The sequence below is a fragment of the Hyperolius riggenbachi genome, chromosome 1, assembly GCF_040937935.1.
Source record: "Hyperolius riggenbachi isolate aHypRig1 chromosome 1, aHypRig1.pri, whole genome shotgun sequence".
In the NCBI taxonomy this organism is placed as follows: domain Eukaryota; kingdom Metazoa; phylum Chordata; class Amphibia; order Anura; family Hyperoliidae; genus Hyperolius; species Hyperolius riggenbachi.
The window spans coordinates 218,265,883-218,285,807 of record NC_090646.1 but is presented as its reverse complement, the minus strand read 5'-3'; the positions used below and the strand labels follow the sequence as shown (position 1 = coordinate 218,285,807).

The 19,925-nt window shown below is 45.7% G+C and overlaps 1 protein-coding gene across 1 annotated transcript in view; it reads left to right on the top strand.

Annotated features, from left to right (window-relative positions):
• SYNPO2 (synaptopodin 2) overlaps positions 1-19,925 on the top strand; it is a 304,927-nt gene that overhangs the window by 25,084 nt on the left and 259,918 nt on the right. The window lies entirely within an intron of this gene.

The following is a 19,925-nucleotide window of genomic DNA, read 5'->3' as shown; positions in this document are numbered from 1 at the left end:
AGAGGCGCTATATAGTAACATCAGACATGACCTCGGCATCCAGGCTGTACAATACTTTCTGAGGTCAAGAGGGGTACATTTGAAGGCTCACTCTGAATTCCTCCTGAAAGCTCTAGATTTCATCTTGACCCATAACACGTTCATGTTTAACGACAGATGGTACCACCAGCTTAGGGGCAGTGCTATGGGGACGGCTTGCGCCCCCTCATTTGCAAATCTGTTCCTGGGCTGGTGGGAAGACACAGTTGTGTTTAGTGAGGACTTACTATTCTTCACTTCCCACATTTCATTCTGGGGAAGATTTATCGATGACGTGCTTTTATTATGGGATGGTCCAGAAGATTTGTTCATCAGCTTTGTTGAATTATTAAACAACAATGTAATAGGAATGCACTTCACCTCCGAGATCAATGCAAACAGAATTACATTCCTAGACCTGGAAATCATAAAATATACTAAAGGGGCCCTAAACACGAGAATCTTTAGTAAGGAGACAGCAACAAATTCTTTGCTTCATTGGCAGAGCGCCCACCCTAGATCATTAAAGGCAGGGATCCCAGTTGGGCAGTTTTTAAGGGCGAGAAGGAACTGCTCGACCGAGGAGAGTTTCGAGGAAGAAAGCAATCTTCTGAGAAATAGATTTGAACAGAGAGGGTTTCCAAAAAAGGTTATTGAGAGAGCTTATGGTAGAGCAAAAGCGGGTAAAAGGGATGACACTTTGGGGGATAAGAAATGCCCTTCAACATCGAAAGAAACCTCCATAGTGAGGCTTATAGGCTCGTTTTCTAAGCAATCACACCAAATTTACGAAATTATGGACAAGTATTGGCCAGTCCTACATCAGGACAAAGAGCTAACCAGACATTTACCAATAAAACCGTCAATCACGTACAAACGGACGGAGAATTTAAAGGACATACTGGTCCACAGCACTTTCTCTGGGAGAAAAGAGGACATAACACACCTTAACTGGCTACCACCAAAACCTAGTGGCTGCTTTAAATGCGGCCACTGTAAAGCCTGTCCATTTATATCTAGGACAAAAGAGTTCTGGGCGAAGGCTGTCAACAGGACTTTTGTGATCAGGACCTTTATCAACTGTAATACCCGAGGCCTTGTTTATGCAGCTACCTGTGATTGTGACCTACTTTATGTGGGAAAATCGACGAGAACTCTAAAAGATAGGGTACTGGAGCACGTTGGAGACATCAAGCATAAACGAGATACCTCGGTTGCCAAACACATGAACATGTACCACAGCTCGAACCCACTGGCCATCTCCTTTTGGGGGGTCCAACAGTGGAAACAGGGCAAAAGAGGGGGTGACCTTGATAAAAAACTGTTACAGTTGGAACTAGCGTGGATTTTTCGTGTGGACTCTGTGGCCCCACGGGGCCTAAACGAGGATTTTTCTATTAAGGGCTTCATCTAATATGCACCCCCAGGTGCACCCATTGACACAATATAGTGTGATTTATGATCTCATGTATCATGCTTTTTTGCTATGCATTTCCATAGGTAATTGATTCACACCTATCCATTGTATTTCCCTCCTAAATGTTTATATACAACCAAGTTGCGATGTCCCCCCTCCCTCCTCTCCCCCCTTCTCCCCTCCCCCCCCCCCCTAGTTTCCTGCCATTCAATCTATTTAAGGCACATGTGTTTATATCAAACACATCTGCACATCTATATATACATTAACTCTCCGCCTCAATTGTGAATCAGATAGCACCCCTCTCTCACTAAGATGTCAGTATGTGGTTGGATTGTCACTGTTTGTGACTCACATCCCAAGGGGTGACATTGGGACCGAGGGACATACAGTGGGTGAATATGATCTGTCTGGGTCAAATATGCAATCCCCTGATATGATTAAAAGAAGTGGTAAGGAGCAACGCTGCTGGATTTGACCCCTGTAACAATGGGATCAAAACGCCTAAAAAACGCAGCATAGCTCCTACCGATCACAGCAGGGTTACTAATCCCCTTGTAATGTCCTGATTAAAACGCCTAAAAAACGTAACAGTGCTCCTATCGGACATAGCAGGGCTATCAATCCCCTTGTAATGTCTAACAACACAGCGCAGCATGCTGATTGGTGCCTATGGTAACTCATATACGGCGATGCGGAGCAGCCAGCTCTGTAAAATCAGCCCATCAGAAGGATACACAGTGCGCTGTTGTTGATAGGTTGCTATGGCAACCCAGATGCAGCGATGCGGAGCAGCCAGCTTGGCCAAATCAGCCTATCAGAGGACATATACGGAAAGGGGATGTGACGTCACAGGATGTGATGTCACGCATAAGGAAGCAGCAGTAACTTACTGAGGGAAGGATTGTATCGTATCACGTACACAGAGCGCTGGCAGGCATAGCATTTCAGGTGAGGGAGGAAGCTGTATGCATACATAGAAGGGGAGGAGGCATCCTTGTGGGAGGTGGACATGGACAGGGCTATTTAAGCAACCGGCATCATTTCACACTCAGCTCTGACTTGAGCGAGTTGCTGGGGGAATCTCTGTTGGTTGGGTGGAGGGTTGAACTGTTGTATATATTTGTAAATGCTGTGTTTCACATACTCCTGACGACGCCTCAGCTTGAGGCGAAACAATTGTTGAGTGGCACCCTTGGGCATCTGTTTTCACTGTTCACACACCCCAATGGTGATAATATTCCTACCCAGCTACCTTCTATGAAGGCTTTTATGTCCCCTATGGGGACGATGTATGATACAGATATCAGAATGGCCATATATGTATAGGCCAACTTCTGACATCGATTATGTGTGTGAAATTGGACATGAATGTCTCACTGTATATCTGACATATCCAATTGGTTCAAGTATATTGAAGGAGTAGGAGCTGTGGGATAGCTACACCCCACAACATTTGTGTGGGGGGATCAGCAAAGACCCCTATAGCGTTACTCACTTATTCAACCAATCACAGAGAGAGTCAGTAGTGAGACAACTGAATGTTGCCCAACACACTGTACAATTTCTAGTAAATCCCTGTGAGCAGATACACAACTAATACATACTGCTACTCAGGGATATGTTTTAATTAACTATAGTTTGTACAATAAGGTCAAGCCTGATCGGCAACGTGTGATAAAAGTATGCAGGCACCTGATTTTATTTATGTCTAGCATGGTAATGCCTTTATATTTTCTAAATTATTTATTTTTTGTTCCTTCTTTTATAATCCACTGTTCTTTTGTAATATTTTCATTTGATTAAAGGACTACATACCTGCCATTTATACTCACCACAATCCCTGATGTAACTGATTAGGAACCGCAGCAACGGGATATTTAAATGTCTTACACAGGCTTCCCACTGCCCTCCCCCCCAAGTGTTGATAATAACCATGTGGGCTGACTATGGCTCAGGGTACAGAGCCACATGCTCTGTATGTATGACCAGAGTCTTGGGGGGGGGGGGGGGGGGGGGAGAGTGGGAGCTACACTGCTGTTTTTTTTTCTTCTTTTCTTTTTTAAAAGCTGGCACACACCATGCAATTTTTACTTCAGATCATATTTCCGATCAAGAAAATGATCGGATCTAGGTAAAAAAAAGTTTACAGTGACTGATCCCAAGCTCAGAATCTACCTGTTTCTCGATTGGAAGCAGATCGGACATGCTGGAAACGATTTATTGAAAAACTGGCTATCGCTCCATGTGTATGTCCTTTCATTTCAATTGATACAATCAGAAAAATAATTGGAAATCTGAACGGAATTTGAAAAAATGGCATACATATGTAAGTTAGCTTTTTGTCTATATCCAATCGATGTCACATCTGAATATCGATCTGATCACTGTCTCAAGTAGTATCTGGCATACAAATTGCATGGTGTGTACCAGGCTTCATTTTTTTTCTAAATCCCCTGAATCCAACCTTTACATATTGTACATGCAGGTATAATAAATGCAGGTGTGCATGGCATTAAAAAAAATCACTAAGCACTGCTGGACACAGCTGTGTTTTTTTCAGTAGTGCAGGCCACGCAAGGCAATGCTCTGTGATGAATAGGGAAGAGCACACAATGGAAATGATCAAATACATTATACATCTTAATGGCTTAAATCAATTACTTCTCCTGGGAGAATTCTTTTGTCTGTGATTTTTCTTAACTATAACATGACTTCATTTTTTCTTGCTGTGCAGTCTCAGATATTACAGACTTCTCTGGGGAGAATGGATTTTTCAGAATGCAGTTCCATATGTTTAAATGATCATTATATTTTGAAGAACAATTATGTCCAAATGTGTAATTTAGTTTTTTGGGGGTCCCAATTTCTTACTAGCTGTTAAGGCATGACCTTTTCAGGATACAACTAATAGCGGCCCATCAGGTCTTTTGACTTTTTCTTTTTCAGTATTTTTTCAAACATTTATCCCACTAAGATGAAAGTCATACTAAGCAATTACCTTTCTGTCATTTTGTATGACTTTTAAATGGAGCTCTTACATTCCCATTCCCTTGCCATTACTGTATGCCAGAAAGTAGAGTTAATTACACAGTTATGCGCAGCACAGTGGTGTAGTGAATAGCACTCCTGCCGTGCCTTGCCTCAGGGGCGTAGCAATAGGGGTTGCAGAGGTTGCGACCGCATCAGGGCCCTTGGGCCAGAGGGGCCCCGATGGGCCCCCCTCAACTAAAGTATTAGCTCTCTATTGGTCCTGTGCTCATAATATTCACTTCTATAGATGCTTTGAATTGTGGTAATCATTAACAAACTGTTCCCCATCCCCTTCTTGCACCTCTGACACTGTAGTTGCCATTGGCAGGTTTTGGTGCGCCGTATCAATTGTTATGTATAGAGTGCTTGGGGGGCCCCAATGTAAGACTTGCATCGGGACCTACAGCTCCTTAGCTACGCCACTGCCTTGCATTGCTGTGTCCTTGGTTCGTATCCCAGCCACTATCTGCATGGAGTTTGTATGATCTCCCTTTGTCTGCATGGGTTTCCTCTGGGCACTCCAGTTTCCTCCCATGTCCCAAAAACATACAGATCATTTAATTGGCTTACCCCTAAACTACAATGTATATATGACTATGGTAGGGATTAGATTGTGAGCTCCTCTGAGGGTCAGTTAGTGACATGAATATGAACTCTGTAAAGCACTGCGGAAGATGTTGGCGCTATATAAATTCTAAATAATGGTATGTTGCTGATATCCATACAGTAATAGTTATTACTTAGAGCCTCCCTGAGCTTTCTAAGTACTTTCTGTAGCAGTTTGTATGCACTTTTCTCCTGCCAGAGCCAGACTATGTTCCACCAGGTGTGAGTGGAGGAACTAGAAGAAACATGCTAAAAGTACACATGTACAAGGACTGTCCCATGGCGAAAATCGAGATCAATCTCTCTGGCAACAGTTCAGGGCCTGATGCTGTACAGACACGTCACTAGTCTGCAGACTATACTGTACATCGTTTAGTAAGGAGGGGGATGGAGGAATGATGCTTGCCACAGGACAGAGTGGCTTCTCACTGGCAGGGTGAGGTGTCGCATAAGTGTCGGGGATTGCTGAAATTCTGGCATGCCTGATCTTTATGTGACCAGAGACCGCTGCGCACACACACCAGATTCTCGCTATATTTTTGCCTGTGGTGGTTTCTATCAGCCGCCCCGGGCGAGTTTAATCTAGTGTGTGTACGTAGCTTTAGGCCTGGGACCAACTAGGAGAGCTTTTATAAGCGCATGTGATTTGTAAAGCTCTTCCTAATGCAATGCTATGGGTGATTTTTTGAAAATCACATCACTCTAGTGGGATCACACCCATAGCATTACATTAACAAAAGCTTTTGAAATCACAAATCGCTCAGAAAAGAGCTGCTAGTGAGTCCTAGGCCTGATACGCTCAGTAAGCTATATGCTCAGGTAAAGGTAAAGTCTCTGCCTTGCACAATCTCAGAAGTGAAAGGGGGAGAAGATCAGTGCGGGAGGCGGAAGTGGACACAAGGAGCTGCCGCTGCTTTGGGAGGTGGGACAGAAGGAGCTGCCACTGCCGGGCACCTTAGCCCCCAGGCCCCCTGTTACACGCCAGTGGTCTGATCTTGCAGTGATGACATCTCTATTGCTATATTTTATAGAAGGTTTTGTGATTTATAGATAGATAAATAGATAGGTTGCTGTTTTTGGGTTCTGTTGCAACAGTTTGTGCTATTTCCCCCTGGAGTATCTAGTTTTCTGACTCTTGGTTATGTAAAACATAAATACATGGTGTCATGGCATTTAGAAGCCCACATGGACCTGCATCGTACTGACTCTACTGACTCTGTCTTTGAACTGAAACAACAGCTGGAATTGTCATCATTGCTCCTATCTTTTACTCTTCTACTCCATCACACTCAGATCTGGTGTGTTTCATGTATATATGGTATATGCCTCATTCATAGGAAATAAACTCCTAATTCTCCTTACTCTACTAATACTTTAGATTATAAACACAGATTACTGTAGTTGTAAAGCCAAGCTTATGTTTAAAGAAGAATGCGTTTTAAAATAAATTTCATCCATAAACTTTCATAAAACCAGGTTACGTAAACTTGCAGGATTGTTTCATAAGGCAGAAGCAAAGTGTTTTCTGCAGTAACCCTTAGGCCCGGTTCACAATGGACTGATCAAAAACTGATCCACGTAAAAAGTGATTTCGATTTGCCCCCTATACATTATAATGGAGACGGAAATTGCCCCCTCACCCCAGAGTCAGCAGACACATGGCAGCCAATCAGCTATCCCTCCCACCTGGACCAACCCCCTCCACCTATCATAAAGCCAGCACAGCAGCCATTTTACACTCTGACTGTGGCTACTGTGAAGGAGACTAGGGACAGAGCATTTCTGCAGATAGAGAAGGCGTTAGCTAGGCCTGTGTTCTGTGTCTCCAGTGGAGATTCTTGCTGCTACAGGACCAATTCACCATCTATATAACCCCAAGAGCCCTTCTAAAGGCTGTGTTTTGATCTTGTGATATTGCTGTTCAGTGTGTCCACACAACACAGTGCACTTTAGCTGTTGCAGACAGGTGCAGTCAGTGCTTAGTGCTACAGTAGTTCACCCTCCTAACTGCTGTTTTTCTTTTTCTTGCTATTGTTATATTGCAATTCTGTGTGTCCAGGGAACGCATTTGCTTTTGGGGACAGGTCTGCTGATCCTAGTAGTGCACCGACCATAACCCAATAATCCATCACCACCACTACTGGCATCTAGTATCCACTACTGCCCCTGTATAAGGCCTTAGTGCAGAATCAGTGTTTTTTTTTGGTCACTTCACTGTCATTGAACTACCTCAGCCTGACCATAGGGTCTGGAAAACCGTGATCGCCTGCACTCTCACGAACGTGCGCACATGCACGTTGCCACTACACACCTCTACACAAAGAATGTTTTTCTCCAGGCATGGGTTTAGTGCCCACCCTGAGATTTGGAGGTAATGCTTTACTCCAGGCATAGGTTGAGATTTGGAGGTAGAGCTTTCCTCCAGGTGTAGGTTGAGATTTGTGAATAGTGCTTTTCTCCGGGCATGGGTTTAGCATCCACCCTGAGATTTTGGATTAGTGCTTTCCTCCAGGCATGGGTTGAGTTTTGTGGGTAGTGCTGTTCTTCAGTCATGGGTTGAGTTTTGTTGGTAGTGCTTTCCTCCAGGCGTAGGTTGAATTTTTTGGGTAGCCCTTTCCTCCCGGCCTGGGTTTAACATCCACCCTGAAATTTTTGGGAATTGTTTTCCCCGAGGAGTGGGTTGAGATTTGTGGGTAGTGCTTTTCTCCAGGCATGGGTTGAGTTTTGTGGGTAGTGTTTTCCATCAGGCATGGTTTGAGATTTGTACAATAGAAAAACGGCAGCGGTCTAAGCTACTTGGACCTGACAGGTGAGCAAAAGTGTGGAACAATTACCTAGATGGTTTGAGATTTGTGAATAGTGCTTTCCTCAGGTGTGGTTGAGATTTGTGGGTAGCGCTTTCCTCCAGGCGTAGGTTGAGATTTGTGGGTAGTCTTTTCTCCAGGCCTGGTGTAACGATCGGTGGGCGCAGAGAGTATCTGATTACCGGTGATCTGCAGTATCACCGAAAATACAGATATATACCAGATTATAAGTGAACTGCAGTCTCACCGATAATCCGATATACAAACTAACCTCTGATCACCCGAGTAGAGTGTAGTGTTTGGTGTAACTGTAACACTAAGAGGACAAGGCCTCAATGCAGTAAGGAGTACTGCACAGATTCCTTCCGCAGACCTGAGCTCTCCAAGACGGGAGGAGTCAGACTGACAGTAGGAAGGGATATCTGAAAGTGACCCTCAGGAGGAAGGATCGCTAACAGAGCGAGGAACCGCCTCTAACGGTAAGGTCGGTTCTCGAGGTCGGACAAGCCAGGTCGTACACACACGGACAGATAAAGTACAGGATCAGGAGGCAAAGGCAGAGTCAAAGTACAGGCAGGGTTCAGCAACGGGGTATCAGAAATATCGGGGTACAAAATCAGGAGGCAGAAGCAGAGTCAAGGAACGAGCCGGGGTTCGGCAACAGAGAATCAGAAATATCGAGGTACAAGATCAGAGTTCAGGAGGATAGTCAAGGCAGGCAGGAAGTCATAACAGATAATCACAATCAAACTAGTACTTTAGCTATCAACAGAATCTATCTTAGTGTAGGATTACAGCTCCAGCTGGTCCCGGCACACTAACGGATCTGACTACGGATCTGGGTGCTCCCACATATGTGATCGCACGCCAGACAAAGAGCAAGTGAACAACCAGCAGTATATATACTCTAGGACCTTTCCAGGACCTCCCTAATTGCTGGTCCAATGAGAGCAGTGGAATTTGTCAGCTGACCCAGCTGGTCAGCCGACACCCTTCTAACTGCTATTTAAACTCTGCCTCTGTGCTCGCGCGCGTGTAAGTCTGAATCTTGGTGGACTATCAGTCCCAGCCACACCAGTACTGTTTTGCAATGTATCTAATGCGGGGGTCGCCTCTGATGTGGATTCCGCCGTTACCAATGCGGATTCCGCCGCACTGCCCATGCGGCATGCAGCGTTTTTTCCGCGTTGTGACGCCATGCTGGACACGGAAACAGCCGCCTCACCTCGAGAGACGGCGGCTTTTCCGCGTTTCCTTACAGTACCCCCCCCCCCCCCCCCCCCCGAGGAGTGGACTCCGGACAACTCCCACCAGGTTTCTCGGGGTGTAAGGCATGAAACTCCCTTTTTAATTCGTCTGCATGCATGCGCGTCCCCGGTACCCATTGCCTCTCCTCAATGCCGTACCCTTTCCAGTGCACGAGGTATTGTACCGAGTTTTGTACAGAGCGTGAATCTAGAATCTTCTCCACCTCATATTCGTGTTGGGCATCTACCAAGACAGGAGGAGGAGGAGTGGGACCCACCTGGACTGCTGGCTTAAGAAGGGACACGTGGAAAGACCTCAACCCCCGCATGCTAGAGGGAAGATCAACGGTGTAAGTAACATCATTGACTTTCCTGACAACCGGGAATGGACCCACAAACCTGGGACCAAGCTTATTCGAAGGTTGTCTTAGGGTCAAGTGACGTGTGGACACCCAGACCAAGTCTCCTGGTCGGAACTTCCACTCCAGCGACCGTCTTTTGTCAGCTTGACCCTTCTGACTCAAAAAGGCCTTCTCCAGGTTACTTCTAACCGTCCCCCAAAGGTCCTTCAATGACTTTTGCCAGGCCTCCAGGGCTGGGAAAGGAGTGGAGGCTATAGGTAATGGGGAAAATTTGGGTGATCTCCCCATCACCACCTGAAAGGGAGAGAATCCGGAGGACGAGTTTTTTAAATTATTCTGGGCAAATTCTGCGAAGGGCAGAAATCTGACCCAATCGTCCTGCGCCTCTGCCACATAACACCTTAAAAATTGCTCTAAAGACTGATTTATTCTCTCAGTCTGGCCGTTGGTCTGTGGGTGATAGCCCGATGAAAAAGACAGCTTTATGCCCATGAGGTGGCAAAAAGCTTTCCAAAACCGTGAGACGAATTGGACTCCCCTGTCTGAAACTATGTCTTCGGGAATGCCATGTAAACGGAAGACATGAGTGATAAACAACTCGGCCAATTCCTGAGCCGAGGGGAGTCCTTTCAAAGGCACAAAGTGGGCCATCTTACTAAAGCGGTCGACTATCACCCAAATGACCGCCATACCTTCAGACCTGGGAAGCTCGCCCACAAAATCCATGGACAGGTGGGTCCACGGCTCATTCGGGGTGGGCAAAGGCTGCAACGTACCGACAGGTGCCAGCCGGGAGGGTTTACTCTTGGCACATATCAAACACTCTTTTACGTATTCCTTACAATCCGCTGCCAAGGAAGGCCACCAGGCGCATCTGGCTATCAGATCCTGTGTTCTGGATGCCCCAGGATGCCCTGCGTTCTTATGTGCATGAAACATCTCAAGAACCTGCAGGCGAAAAGGCAGAGGAACGAACAGGACCCCTGCGGGCTTCCCTTCCGGAATGTCTTGCTGAAAGGGAGCCAATGTCTCCCTCCAATCCTCCCAAGTTTCAGTGGCTGCCAGTATTAATTTCTGGGGAATAATGGTCTCTGGAATGGAGGGCTGTGCTGTCTCTGACTCAAAACATCTGGATAGAGCATCCGCCTTAACATTCTTGCTCCCTGGGGTGTACGTAATAATGAAACTAAACCTGGAGAAGAACAACGACCATCGAGCCTGGCGAGGGCTCAACCTCTTAGCCCCCTCGATGTACTCTAGGTTTTTGTGATCGGTGTAAACCGTGATGGTATGCTCAGCTCCCTCTAACCAGTGTCGCCATTCCTCGAAAGCCAATTTGATGGCCAAGAGCTCCCTGTTGCCAATATCGTAATTCCTCTCTGCAGGGGAGAACCTGCGAGAGAAATACGCACACGGGTGCATTTTACCCTGCAAGCCTGACCGCTGTGACAGCACAGCCCCCACCCCAACCTCCGAGGCATCCACCTCCACAATGAACGGGAAAGAGGCATCCACATGTCTGAGGATGGGTGCTGAACAGAATAGGCCCTTCAGGGTGGCAAAAGCATGTAAAGCCTCAGGAGACCAGTGAGTGGTATCTGCCCCCTTCTTAGTGAGGCAGGTAAGGGGAGCAATGACAGTGGAGTACCCCTTTATAAACCGTCTATAGTAGTTGGCGAAGCCAAGAAAGCGCTGAAGGGATTTCAACCCAACCGGCTGTGGCCACTCCAGAACAGCGGAGACCTTGGCAGGATCCATAGACAGGCCTGTGGTGGAAATTATGTACCCCAAGAACGCAACAGATGTTACTTCGAAGATGCACTTCTCAAGCTTTGCGTATAACGAGTTCTGCCTTAACTGATTTAACACAAACCTCACATGGTTTCTATGTTCAGTGAGGTTGTTGGAGAAGATAAGAATATCATCAAGATAAACTAGTACAAATTTCCCCAACACCTCCCGGAATACCTCGTTAATGAGTTCCTGAAAAACGGCCGGAGCATTACATAACCCGAAGGGCATCACCAGGTACTCATAATGCCCGTCTGGTGTATTAAAGGCCGTCTTCCACTCATCGCCCCTTCTTATACGTATCAGATTGTACGCGCCCCGCAAATCTAGCTTAGAAAAAATCTTAGCGTCAGTAACCTGAGTGAACAAATCATCTATCAGTGGCAACGGATAGCGATTCTTTATAGTAATCTTGTTGAGACCGCGATAATCGATGCAGGGTCGCAGGCCTCCGTCTTTCTTTTTGACAAAAAAGAACCCTGCTCCAGCAGGTGACCGGGACGGGCGAATGAAACCCTTGGCCAAATTTTCACGGATGTACTCCTGCATGGCCAATTTTTCGGGCCCTGATAGATTGTACAAGTGACCCCGGGGGGGAACACAACCTGAACGGAGATCAATGGGACAATCGAAAGGACGATGTGGGGGCAATTTATCAGCTGCCTTGGGACAGAACACATCGGAAAATTCAGAATACTGATCTGGTACCCCTTCCACCTGAAATCTGGTTTGCCCCAAGGTCAACTTCCCCAAACACCGCTGAAAACAACGAGGTGACCAAGTGGTTAACTGACCCGTGGCCCAGTCTATTTGAGGTGAATGAAGTTGCAACCACGGCATGCCTAGGATAATAGTTGAGGTAGACATGTGCAGTACAAAAAACGATAATTGTTCCCCATGCAGTACCCCTATGGTGACCTTCACCTCCGGGGTCTGCGACAGAGCACGATTCCGTTGTAGAGGGGAATCGTCTACTGCCGTGACCTGAATGGGGGGTGTCACAGGAGTGAGCGGAATACCCAACTCCTGAGCAAACTTAAAGTTCATAAAATTGGCCGCTGAGCCTGAGTCAATGAAAGCCTCAGTGACCACAGATTTCTTCTCCCATGTAACTGTACAAGGGAGAAGCAATTTCTTTTCTTTAAGGGGTGCAAGTGGCGTGCCTAGGGTGTCACCCCCCACTACTCCTAGGCAAATTCGTTTCCCGACTTGTTCGGGCAGTTGATCCATCATTCTCCGCCTTCGCTCCACTTGGGTCAATTTCGAACAACCAATCTGCATTGGTTCGGGTGGAGGCAAGGCCGGAGGAGATGAGACAGATGGAGATGGCGTTACTAAGGGTGCAGCGGAGGGTGCCACATATGATGTTACCCTGGCACGGTGACTGCCCCGAATCTGCCTCTGATGGCGTAATCGACGGTCGACTCGAATGGCCGATGTGATGGCCTCATCGACTGTCCTGGGCTCGGGCAAGGTTAGCATTAAATCAGAGACCTCCTCCGACAACCCAGACAAGAAGTAATCCATAAGGGCAAAATTATCAAATCTGGCCGTGACTGACCATCTGCTAAATTCTGCCGCGTAATCCTCGACTGAACCCCTGTCTTGCCGCAAAAGTTTGAGCTTCCGCTCAGAGGTTGCCGCAAGGTCAGGGTCGTCGTAAATTACGGCCATGGCCTTAAAGAATTCCTCTACCGAGGTCAGAGCAGTATCGGTAGGAGGCAGGTTGTATGCCCATGACTGGGAGTCACCAGTCAGCAAAGTTTTAATAAAGGTGACCCGTTGGGTCTCAGTCCCCGAGGATCGGGGTCTCAACTCGAAGTACGATAACACTCTACTCTGAAAATTCCGGAAGTCAGACTTGTGGCCGGAAAATTTCTCTGGTACGGGCATACGTATGTCAGCACTAGGAGGGGATCGCACTGAATCAACTGACGTCTGGAGGGTTCGCACAGAGCCTGATAGGACATCAATCATAGTCTTGTGGCTACCCAGCACTTGGTTGATGTTTTCCACCGAAGTGGCAAGTGCGCCCAGACGGTCAGTGTGTGCGTCCATTTGCATTTTTTGGGTCTGGCGTTCTGTAACGATCGGTGGGCGCAGAGAGTATCTGATTACCGGTGATCTGCAGTATCACCGAAAATACAGATATATACCAGATTATAAGTGAACTGCAGTCTCACCGATAATCCGATATACAAACTAACCTCTGATCACCCGAGTAGAGTGTAGTGTTTGGTGTAACTGTAACACTAAGAGGACAAGGCCTCAATGCAGTAAGGAGTACTGCACAGATTCCTTCCGCAGACCTGAGCTCTCCAAGACGGGAGGAGTCAGACTGACAGTAGGAAGGGATATCTGAAAGTGACCCTCAGGAGGAAGGATCGCTAACAGAGCGAGGAACCGCCTCTAACGGTAAGGTCGGTTCTCGAGGTCGGACAAGCCAGGTCGTACACACACGGACAGATAAAGTACAGGATCAGGAGGCAAAGGCAGAGTCAAAGTACAGGCAGGGTTCAGCAACGGGGTATCAGAAATATCGGGGTACAAAATCAGGAGGCAGAAGCAGAGTCAAGGAACGAGCCGGGGTTCGGCAACAGAGAATCAGAAATATCGAGGTACAAGATCAGAGTTCAGGAGGATAGTCAAGGCAGGCAGGAAGTCATAACAGATAATCACAATCAAACTAGTACTTTAGCTATCAACAGAATCTATCTTAGTGTAGGATTACAGCTCCAGCTGGTCCCGGCACACTAACGGATCTGACTACGGATCTGGGTGCTCCCACATATGTGATCGCACGCCAGACAAAGAGCAAGTGAACAACCAGCAGTATATATACTCTAGGACCTTTCCAGGACCTCCCTAATTGCTGGTCCAATGAGAGCAGTGGAATTTGTCAGCTGACCCAGCTGGTCAGCCGACACCCTTCTAACTGCTATTTAAACTCTGCCTCTGTGCTCGCGCGCGTGTAAGTCTGAATCTTGGTGGACTATCAGTCCCAGCCACACCAGTACTGTTTTGCAATGTATCTAATGCGGGGGTCGCCTCTGATGTGGATTCCGCCGTTACCAATGCGGATTCCGCCGCACTGCCCATGCGGCATGCGGCGTTTTTTCCGCGTTGTGACGCCATGCTGGACGCGGAAACAGCCGCCTCACCTCGAGAGACGGCGGCTTTTCCGCGTTTCCTTACACCTGGGTTAAAATTTGGGTAGTGCTTTCCTCCAGGCATAGGTTGAGCTATCGCCCTTGTGAACTTGGACTGCACTACTCTAGTTCATATAGTACTCTAAATTATCATTTTGGGGGGTCCAAACCTTAATTTCAGTAAAGGCTTTTTAAATCAGACTATAAAATGTTATAAAATTTAGAATGACAATTAAGTAGTCATATATATTTATTGTTTGCAATAACAAAATAAGTGACCTTTGTTTAGCTATTGAAAACTTGTTTATTCATGTGCAAATATTCAATACAAATTATTTACACAAAAAAAAAAAAAAAAAAATAAGTGACCTTTATTTTCATTTTCGAGGTTATTTTAGGTATTGATTTGTGAGCACATCAAACTGCAAATGTATACTGGATGTGGTAGTATATGAGCCATAGCTTGAAATGTATATTTTAGTCAGAACTCCGATGTGGCATACAATACATAAATATTAGTAGCAAAGCTAGATTTTTGTGGGTGCTTAATTCAAATGATTTATGACCCTATGCAGTCCAGAAAACTGTTTATTTAAGAATTATTTGATGCAGCTTGGCTGCTAAAATTAAACTAAACAACTTGACTAGTGGAATGTAGACAAATGAGCCATCTTGGTAAGCACAATGTGCTTGTTGTTGTTTATTTGTACAGGCTGCATACCAATATGGAAAATGTCTGATTTGATTGTGTAGTAGTGATAGCTGCTGTCCAAGATATTCTTCTGGCTCTTACTAGCTAAGCCGTTTTATCCCTGTGCAGCTTACAAGAAACAGCATGCTAGGATTTTAAATTGGAATCAATGTTGGAGAACTATATCAAAAACTTGAAAAGAAGGTGGTCTCAAAGGACATCTGTAACGAGAGGGATATGAAGGCTGCCATATTTATTTCCTTTTAAACAAGCTGATCCTCTGACTCTAATACTTTTAGTCATAGACCCTGAACAAGCATGCAGCATATCAGGTGTTTCTGATATTATTGTCAGATCTGACAAGATTAGCTGCATGCTTGCTTCTTTTGTGATTCAAACACCACTGCAGCCAAATAGAACAGCAGGGCTGCCAGGCAACTGGTATTGCTTAAGGAGGAATAAATATAGCAGCCTCATTATACCTCTCGTTACAATTGCTCTTTAAGTAATATTTACACACAGAGTATAACGTTTTCAGAATGCTAAGTAACATTTTGGTGGCAGAATAGCAACGTGGTAGGTACTCTTAGGTCTGAATACCACAATGGCTCAAACCCCACACTCACACTGGATGAAACTCGACTAGATGGTTGCTAACAACTGCCTCTGTCGAGAATTGGGCGTGTTAACAGAGGTGCCCGATGCCTTGATTAGCAATCCGCAGGGCGGATAGAGGTGGCTGATCGCTGGCTTAGAGCATTGCTCTCTCAACTCACCCCGTCACTTCTACGCCGCTCCATCGTTCCTCCTCCCCCCACTCTGCACATATTAAAAGAAGGGTGGATAGCCGCACATCGCTATAGTGTCAGCCCTGTACTGTTACCCGAGGAATTGGGTAATGATCCCTTGCTGACGACTTTCCTCGTACATGTGAACGGGTCTTTATTTATCAAGAAAGATCCAAAGTAAGGCTATGCATGCATCAATCGATTACAGCCCAATGTGCTAAGCTGATCAAATCTACCCATATCAATTCCTATGATCAACTTCTATAGCAAACTCTGTTTGGATATATTTCAGTAGAATTCTATCAAGCCTTAGTCAAACACAAAGCAGCTATCGGTCCTTCACCTCTCCTGCCCCCCTCCCTTTCCATCATGCCCAGTTACAATTATGCTCTTTAAACTGTCTGAAATCTATAGAAAGTGAATAAGTTGGATATGTTAGGGCAATACATTCTTTACAAATTTACTCAAAATGATGTAAAAACCTGATAAGTGTATGGCTGGTTGTAGCAATGTGGACCTAAATAGTAACTGCTGCTTTAAACTGAAGTAAAAAGAACATCACTTTCTAATTTACAGTGTGCCTGAGCCTGACTTCCATAAAAGGAAGCCATTTCTTTTTTTCCTTCTAAGAAATTCTGGCTGTGAGAGAAAATGTTTTCTGTGAGTCACTGTAGAGCAGAGAACTGCAAATATCAGTGAAAGGCAGAACAACCAAATAGTGTAGGCTCATGTATACAGAGACAAATGACTACATAACATGATCTAGCAGCTTGCACTTACATATATTTACTCTACTGATACTGTATGTGTAAATCCTCTATAAAACCGCTGTGTCCCTGTGTCTCCTGGCCGTGTCCCTGCTGTGAGCGTTCTGTGCATGTGTGCGCAGTTTAGCCGGCTCTGACAGCTCTGCGCGTGCGCCCGCAGTTCGACTGGCTCGGGCGCTCCTGTGGTTGCTAGGGCAACAGGGACGCAGTGCGGAGAGCAGGGGAGACGATACAGTGACTCTCGCACACGTTTTATAAAGAAAATTGCTCTAGCGCCCGTTAATTTAACGGGCTTAATGTCTAGTTATTCATAATATTCTTTTTTCATTGAATACCAACAAGGAACAGTTTTTTAGTACAATTACACGTTTGCTGGTTGTTATAAGGCCACAAAACTTGTCCAGGATTTATTGTCAAATTGGGTTTGAATTTATGGTTTATTTAAGAATTTATTTAAAGAGACTCCGTAACAAAAATTGCAAAAGCTATTCTAATGTGTTCTGGCTAACTGCAGCACTTTATACTATCACTGTCTCTGTAATAAATCAATGTATCTTTCCCCTGTCAGACTTGTCGGCCTGTGTCTGGAAGGCTGCCAAGTTCTTCAGTGTTGTGGTTCTGCTATGAACTCACCCTTCCAGGTCCCTCTCTGCACACTGCCTGTGTGTTATTTAGATTAGAGCAGCTTCTCTCTTCTCTCTTATCTTTTACAAGCTGGATAAATCGTCCTCTGAGCTGGCTGGGCTTTCACATACTGAGGAATTACAAACAAGGGCAAAGCTGTTTGCAGGAAGAAAAGAGCAGCCTGAAACTTCAGTGCATGGGGGAAAGAAACACACACATGATCTCTTGAGATTCAAAAGGAATGCTGTATACAGCCTGCTTGTGTATGGATGTATTTTTCTATGTGTGGACATACTGTACATCAACCTACTTCCTGTTTTGGTGGCCATTTTGTTTGTTTACAAACAAACTTTTTAAAACTGTTTTTAACCACTTTTAATGCGGCGAGGAGCGGCGAAATTGTGACAGAGGGTAATAGGAGATGTCCCCTAACGCACTGGTATGTTTACTTTTGAGCGATTTTAACAATACAGATTCTCTTTAAAAAGGTATCTATTAGGTAAGCGTTTGCAACTCTGGCATGCATTATGTTGAATGGCAGTAAGAATACCTGATGGGTGCATGCATTACCGCTTGTGACAATGCAGGTCTGCGCACACCCCTCTGTCAGTGCTGATTCAATAATCTCTCTGCACCGTTTGCTATGATCAGATGTGTCCCAGGCAAGGGTCTACCATCTAATAGCAATTATACTTTAATAATTCCAGCCCAGGTCTCCTGGATCACTTATGTTCTCCATTGATTGTCATCTCAGTAGATCATGCTGGCTCCGGTGCTGGGTGATTTTGACACCGACACTGGGTATTAGTCAAAGGACAACTATCCTGAAAAATTGTAAAATTAAAAATAATGCATATGAATTGTACATTTCTCCCTGAGTAAAATGTCCCATAAATTACTTTCTGCTACATTGCTGTCACTTATAATAGGCAGTAAAGATCTGAAGGATATGACAGGTTTTTGACTAGTCCATCTCCTCATGGGGGATTCTCAATTTTTTTATGTACAAAAACACTTACTGAATGGCAGTTCCTCTGTTCAACTGTCAAAATAGTGTGCCCCCTCATCAATTAGCTCACAGTAATAATTCACGTGAACAAAATGGCCAGTCTTGATGCCTAACCCAACTCAACCCACAGTGACTGTGACCCCTTCCTGAACCTTAACCCCCCCCCCCCAAAAAAAAAACAGCTAACTCATTCATGATGCCTAACTTAACCCCCCTTCCCTTTTCAAGCACTTTCCTAGGGAGCCCCATTTCTAATGGCTCTTCTTTCTCATTAGTTGTTGACTCCAACTCTTTATGACCGTATGAACTTTTGCATTCCAGATACATATATCAACTAATATAAGTCAACCTCGTGTATAAGTCAAATCCAATATTTGACCCTCTTAAGCTGAAATTGTTTATTGACTCAAGTAAAAGTCTAACCAGCAAAGTTAATGACTGCACTTGGAGACAAGAAGGGGTTACTGACTGCACTGTACTGCACTGCACTGCAAGTGCTGCAGTCATTAACCCCTCCTGGCCTCTTAAAGGAGTTGTCAGGGGAAATAAAGTAAAATGAATGGTACTTACCGGGGGCTTCCTCCAGCCCCAAGCTCCCAGGACCTCCCTCGCCGCAGCTCTGCCCGCAGCCATTTGCCGGAGCTCCGACCCGGTCCCCGGCGATGACGTCAGAGCGACCTCCAGGTCACTCTGTACTGCGCCTGCGGGATCGGTGCTGTCAATCACCGCCACGCGGGCCGGAGCGGACTGCGCAGGCACAAAACTACTGCGCCTGCGCAGTCCGCTCCGGCCCACGTGGCGGTGATTGACGGCGCCGATCACGCAGGCGCAGTACAGAGCGACCTGGAGGTCACTCTGACATCATCGCCGGGGACCGGGTCGGAGCTCCGGCAAATGGCTGCGGGCAGAGCTGCGGCGAGGGAGGTCCTGGGAGCTTGGGGCTGGAGGAAGCCCCCGGTAAGTACCATTCATTTTACTTTATTTCCCCTGACAACTCCTTTAAGTGCACCCAATAACTCCTCCAGGTCTACAAATGCAGCAATTATCCACTCCCTCCCTTAGTAAGCACTGCTGCCCAGTATGTTTTCCCCCTGCCCTTTCCTTGTTAATCGTTGTAACCAGGACTTTCAGACCTGTGTTTTATTTATCAAGAAAGTGTCACTTACCACTGGGTAAATTGGTGCAAATGTGAACATTACTAATATTACACACTAATACTAAACACATGCCTCTACCTTCTCATATCAAAATCAAACTACTCAAAGTAGTGTTTTTCCAAGCAAAAGGTGATGGTGGGAGGGGGGTTATAAAGCATGCTGGACGCCATGGCTCACTCTGCAAAGGTATGTGTCCGACTTGTGTACAAGCCGACCCCTTTACTTTTAATTAGTGAGTCAGACCTAAATTTCTAGACATATAGTTGAGTATATCTTTCAGCCATGCATAGGCGTGTTAATAGCTTCACATATACTGACTATACAGCTTAGCTCCTGCCGTCCTGTTCTTCTTTTGCCTTTAATTTTTTCAAGCATCAAGGATTTTCCCATACAATCTAGTCTACTCATTATGTGTCCAAAGAGTCTAAGTTTAATACTTGTATCAACCTCTCTAGTGAACAC